Source organism: Pelophylax lessonae, assembly GCF_965119305.1.
Source record: "Pelophylax lessonae genome assembly, chromosome: 4".
NCBI lineage: Eukaryota > Metazoa > Chordata > Amphibia > Anura > Ranidae > Pelophylax > Pelophylax lessonae.
Genome location: NC_138771.1, coordinates 671,759,593 through 671,765,807, shown reverse-complemented (window position 1 = coordinate 671,765,807; position 6,215 = coordinate 671,759,593).

The window sequence follows — 6,215 nt, the reverse complement described above, 5'->3', positions numbered from 1 at the left end:
TCTCCTCATCTCTCCTTCACCATACTTCAGTGATGGAGTATCCACTACCAGAGGAAAGTTTATCCAGTTGGAAATTCTTGGGCTTGTAGTGCCTCCTCAAAATGTCTACAACCCATCTCCAGCCTTCAAGTCATGAATCAACTAAACCTCACTTATCTACCAACTAGGTCGGTCAAACAAAAAGCGAGGATGGAGAGACACTCTCAAAACTGCCACCCACTGCCCTCCAGTGACCGCCCATAGTAATAACTTTAATCACTTTAGGACCGGAGGATTTTCATGCTTTTTTGTCCCTGTCACTTATAGTTTGTGAGCAGTGCCATGCCAAGCTGACCAAGATTTCCCTTGATACCAATGTTAACCACTTTACCACCGCAGGATTTTCCTGCTTTATGTCCAGGCCACTTTTTGTGATTCGGCACTGTGCGAATTTAACTGACGATTGCGCGGTCATGCAACGCCGTACCCAAACGAAATTTACGTCCTTTTTTCCCACAAACAGAGCTTTCTTTTGGTGGTATTTGATCACCTCTGCGCTTTTCTTTTTTTGCGAAATTAATAAAAAAAAAGCGACGATTTTGAAAAAATTACAATATTTTTCTACTTTGACAGTTAAAAAATATCCAATATATTCAATTTTTGTCATATATTTAGGCCAAAATGTATTTAGCTACATGTCTTTGACAAAAAAATTCTCAATGAGCGTATTTTTAACCGCTTTAAGACCGGAAGGTTTTACCCCATTCCTGACCAGGCCATATTTTGCGATTCGGCACTGCGTTACTTTAACGGACAATTGCGCAGTCGTGCCACGCTGTACCCAAATTAAATTTATGTCCTTTTTTCCCCCATAAATAGAGCTTTCTTTTGGTGGTATTTGATCACCTGTGCGATTTTTACTTTTTGCGCTATAAACAAAAAAATAGCAACAATTTTGAAAAAATAACAATATTTTTCACATTTTTTATATGAAATTCCCCCCAAAAAAATTAAAAATCAAAATTTTTTAACATTTTAGGCCAATTTGTTTTCTGCTACATATTTTTGGTAAAAAAAAAAATCGCAATAAGAGTATTTTGATTGGTTTGCGCAAAAGTTATCGCAGCTACTAACTACGGGAAATTTATGTAATTTTTATTGTTTTTTTTTTTTTTAACGAGTAATGGTGGCGATCTGCGATTTTTTTTTTTCGGGACTGCGACATTGCGGCGGACAGATCGGACCCTTGACTGACATTTTTGACACTTTTGGGGGTACCAGTGACATTACTACAGTAATCAGTGCTATACATATGCACTGTCACTGTAAAAATGACACTGGCAGAGAAGGGGTTAACTTTTACTGGTGATCAAGGTGTTAATGTATGCCTGGTGCTTACTGACGTGTGTGGGGGGAGGTGACTGACACAGAGGTGACTGACACAGACACAGATCGCATGTTCAGCTATGCTGAATCCTGTAATCTGACCCTGCCTGTCACTTAGGAGATCCGCCCGCTTTGTTTACACAAGCGGGCGGATCTCCTCACTCGTTCCCCGACGATCGGGGAAGAGCGGCGGTGATCACCGCCACTCCTCCCCTGGCCTGACTCCCGCTGTGTCTGAATACAGCGGGAGCGAGCCTCCGGCGGCGCGTGGGAGGGGAGGAGTCCAGCGACGTAGGTCTACGTCGCTGGACGGGAACGAGCCGCTTTGCCGCAGTACCATCTCAGTGAGCGGTCGGCAAGTGGTTCATCAAACCTCTGGGCACTTCCCAGCTTCTCATGTAGCCCTAGATCAGGGGTGTCAAACTCAATTTTATCATGGATCGCATCAGCATTATGGTTATCTTCAAAGGGCTGGTTGTATCTGTAAGACTGTATCAATGTATCTACTCTTTATCTTAATAAATAATTGCCTCTGCATTGCATTATTACTGGTTTTAATAACGTAAGACTTATGCTATGAAGGGCAGGTACAGACCAGCATGGAGCCCACTCATACTCCAGTAACAGATAATTTAAGTCTGAAAAGGAGGGTTGCACACCACTGGTATCTTCCACATGAAAATGTATTGAAGACTGCTTAGATGGAACATGGCTCTGCCATGGTGTTCTGTTTGAGCATTCTCCAATTAAGTTTCTTGTGGAGGATACCAGCAGTGTGCGACTCTTCTTTTTAACTGGCATTGAATTGCATTTTTCTCATTATAATTATAAGCAGATGCACAGGGGAACCCTGCCTCCCCTTAGATCAGATGTCAAAAGTAGGGATGATCGAACGGTTGGGGTCGACCATCGGTTCGACCCGAACATTGACTGTTCGAAATTCGGCCGAATTTCAAACTTTTTGCTGAAAAAGTTCGGAATTCAGCAACCAGAACCGACTAAAATGCAATGGGACAGGAACTGGGCTTTAAAAGCCCGTGATTGGACCAGAACCATCAGTAAAAGCCGATTGAGGGGGCAGGAGAATGCTAGGAATGTGATTGGAGTGACTAGGGGGTCCAGAGGCCAATTATTAGTGAATACGCCCCCCCGTATATAAGATAGCCCCGCCAAATCTCTAGCATTTTAATACAGGGCTGTGGAAGAGAGTGGAAGCAGTTCTGTTACTCCTGCTTCAAAGTGTCATTTAGCAATTATTAGTGTGAGGAAAGGGATATCTAGTGTAGTTAGGGTACTATTTTTCACTATAGTTAGATTTAATATTCTAGTTTCTGTAGGGAAAGTGTTAAGTGTAAGGGGACTGTAGTGTAGTGTAGGGTTAACTGACTCTGACTGCTATGGCAGGGTAACCAAACCCTTCCATGTCAGGGTGACCACTATAGAGAAAAGATTGTTTCTCTTAGGTCACTTATAGAACAGCGATATGGCTTCTCGCCTGTCAGCCTGCTTTTTGTTGCAGGCGTTTATAGGGCTTTTTTGAGGACATGTTTGGAGTCAGGCATGACATCTGAACTTCTGTGTAGGGGTATATATACACACACTCATGTATGTATATATACTAGCAGAAACCTATGGTTGCGCTAATGAAATAATTAACACCCATATGGCTCCTCTCCTTTCACACCTATATGTGTGTATGTGTATAAATACATATAAGTGTGTGTGTATATATATATACCCCTATACAGAAGTTCAGATGTTTTGCCTGCCTCCAAAGACCCAAAAAAAATGCCCAAAAAAACGCCTGCGCTAACACACCTGGGCATTTTTTTTGGCGCAGGCATTTTAATGGGCATTTTTTTGGGGTCTTTGGAGGCAGGCAAAACATCTGAACTTCTGTATTGGGGTATATATATACACACACACTTATATGTATTTATACACATATATAGGTGTGAAAGTAGCAGAAACCTATGGTTGCGCTAATGAAATAATTAACACCCATATGGCTCCTCTCCTTTCACACCTATATATGTGTATGTGTATAAATACATGTAAGTGTGTGTGTATATATACCCCTATACAGAAGTTCAGATGTTTTGCCTGCCTCCAAAGACCCAAAAAAAATGCCCAAAAAAATGCCTGCGCTAACACACCTGGGCATTTTTTTTGGCGCAGGCATATTTTTTTGGGGTCTTTGGAGGCAGGCAAAACATCTGAAATTCTGTATAGGGATATATATATACACACACACTTATATGTATTTATACACATACACACATATAGGTGTGATAGGAGAGAAGCCATATGGGTGTTAATTATTTCATTAGTGCAGTCATAGGTTTCTGCTATTTTCACACCTATATGTGTGTATGTGTACATATACATACATGGGTGTGTGTATATATACCCCTACACAGAAGTTCTAATGTTATGCCTGCCTCCAAAGACCCCCAAAAAATGCTAAAATAAAATGCCAGCTACAAAACCGGCAAGGTGTGAAAATAGCAGAGCCATATCCCTGTTCTATATTAATTCTAATACAAACAATCTTTTTTTTTTCTGGTTCTGGACATGCTACAGAGCTGAAACTTCACAGATACACTTTTTAGACCCACCAGACACTAAATCCAAAGAAATCTCATTTTTTTTTCAATAATTGATCAAAAATTACAATTTTTAAGAACTTTTTTGTGTGATTAATAGTCCCTGGGGCATGACCCAGAACCCTAGGCACTTTTTAGGGGCATTTATTGAGTTTTAGGGCTTCAAAATGGTGTTTTTTGATTACAGAAGTTCGGGTCCCATTGATTTCAATGGGGTTCTGAAATCCGGGCCGAACTTTTGGGAAGTTTGGGTGTTCTGCTCAAACCGAACTTTTGAAAAGTTCGATCATCCCTAGTCAAAAGGTGCCCCACCATCAGAAGTCAAGAGTCCTCTACCCTCCCTTACATTACAGTGCACCAACATTGTGCTGCTGCTAGGAATAAGCCAAGGGCACAGCTGAGAAGCAGAAACTGCAGGGTCTAGAGGAGGACCAGATAAAGGCTGGAGTCAGCTGCCAGAGTCTGCTGAATGCTGAGACCAGGTGAGGCAGAGATGAGGGGGTGCTGCAGCTGCACAGAAAGGCACAGGATCTGTAGGGGGAGTTCTGTCCACCTCTCTGCTGTCAACTTCTGAGACAGATTATGGGGAAAACACAGACAAGCCCTTCCTTGTCTGCATGGAGAAGCACAGAATCTGGTGGAGGAATTCCGTCCTCTCTGCTGTTGACTTCTGAGATGGATTAGGAGGAAAACACAGACAAGCCTTTCCTTGTCTGCATGGAGAAGCACAGAATCTGGTGGAGGAATTCCGTCCTCTCTACTGTCGACTTCTGAGACAGATAAGGGGGGAAAACCAAGACAAGCCTCTCCTTGTGTGCATGGAGAAGCACAGGATCTGGTGGAGGAATTCTGTCCTCTCTACTGTTGACTTCTGAGACAGATTAGGGGCAAAACACAGACAAGCCTCTTCTTGTCTGCATGAAGAAGCACAGGATCTGGTGGAGGGGTTCTGTCCTCTCTGCTGCTGACTGCTATGACAAGGTGGAGGCAGAAACAAGGGGGGTTCCCCAGCTGCAGGATAGGTGCAAGGCCCCCATGAAATGGCCTAGAGGGCCGGATTCATGCCCTGGGCCCTTTTTTTTTTTTTTTACACATGTGCCCTAGATCATGTAATATTTCTATAGCATGTAAGACTCATAATTTAAAAAAGCATTTAAAGTATACCTCCCACTAATAATAATGAAGCAGCAGCAGATATGAGAAGAACCCCCATGAGATGTCCTCTAGAAAGTTGAGGGAGCCCAGAGCACTCCATCTCTAGTTGTTTTAGTCCAGAACTGGAACCCATTCTCTTCCATTCCCACCACCATTCTATTGATCAGTGAGGAAATCTCATAGTTTTGAAATGTAGATTGTTGGAAGTCTGAGGCTCCTTATATGCTCTGGAAGACATATATCACCCTTAGGTGCCAGGTTTTCATGTTTTTTCCTCTTACTCTGAGTAGTGACACATTATGTATTTCCTCAAACACCACAATAAGATCACACCCCCAATTTTCACCGTTAATGGAATGTGGCATCAATTCTAACAATATGACTGTATCTCGGAGCCGTGTGTTGAAGATGGTGACTCTCTTGTCTCTGGTTTGTAGCATTTCTGAACGGTTGACATTTAGAACCCTCCCTTACATAAACATTTTTCATATTAAATAACAATAGACATTCATTTCTGCTATCTTAGGCATTCTGATCAACCTGACCAACCCCTCCTCTGCACTCAAAAGCAAGCATTCAAAACACCAAGTTTGGCTGTTTTGAATGCTGTCATTTTTTTTGTCATCATGACATCACTTTGGGGTTTTTGCATGGAGACCTGATAAGAGCCGAATGCGGCTTTGATCGGGTCTTCGGCGGCCGTGGAGGCTGGTTTCCCAGGTCTCCCGGTGGGACGGGAGACCTGGGCGAGCCACGGAAGGAGGTGGGAGGGGGGACACCCCTTCCCGCTCCTTGTAATGACAGCCGAGCGCCTTCTCAGCCGCATCGGTTGTCATTACAAGAGAGCCGAAAGTCGGCTATGGATGCCGGTACCGGGGTGATGTCTTTAGCTGCAGGCATCACTCCAGTACAAGCACTTTCTGAAATATCGGCAATATCGGTAACCTCAGGGGCCGATTCCGATAAATCGGGGAAAGTGCAGAGCGGCCTTCAATATATCGGCTTTGCCGATAACCGATCGATCCCTACTTTAGATTCCAAAATGTCTCATTGTAGAAGGAGATTAACTGTCTCCACATTACACACCAA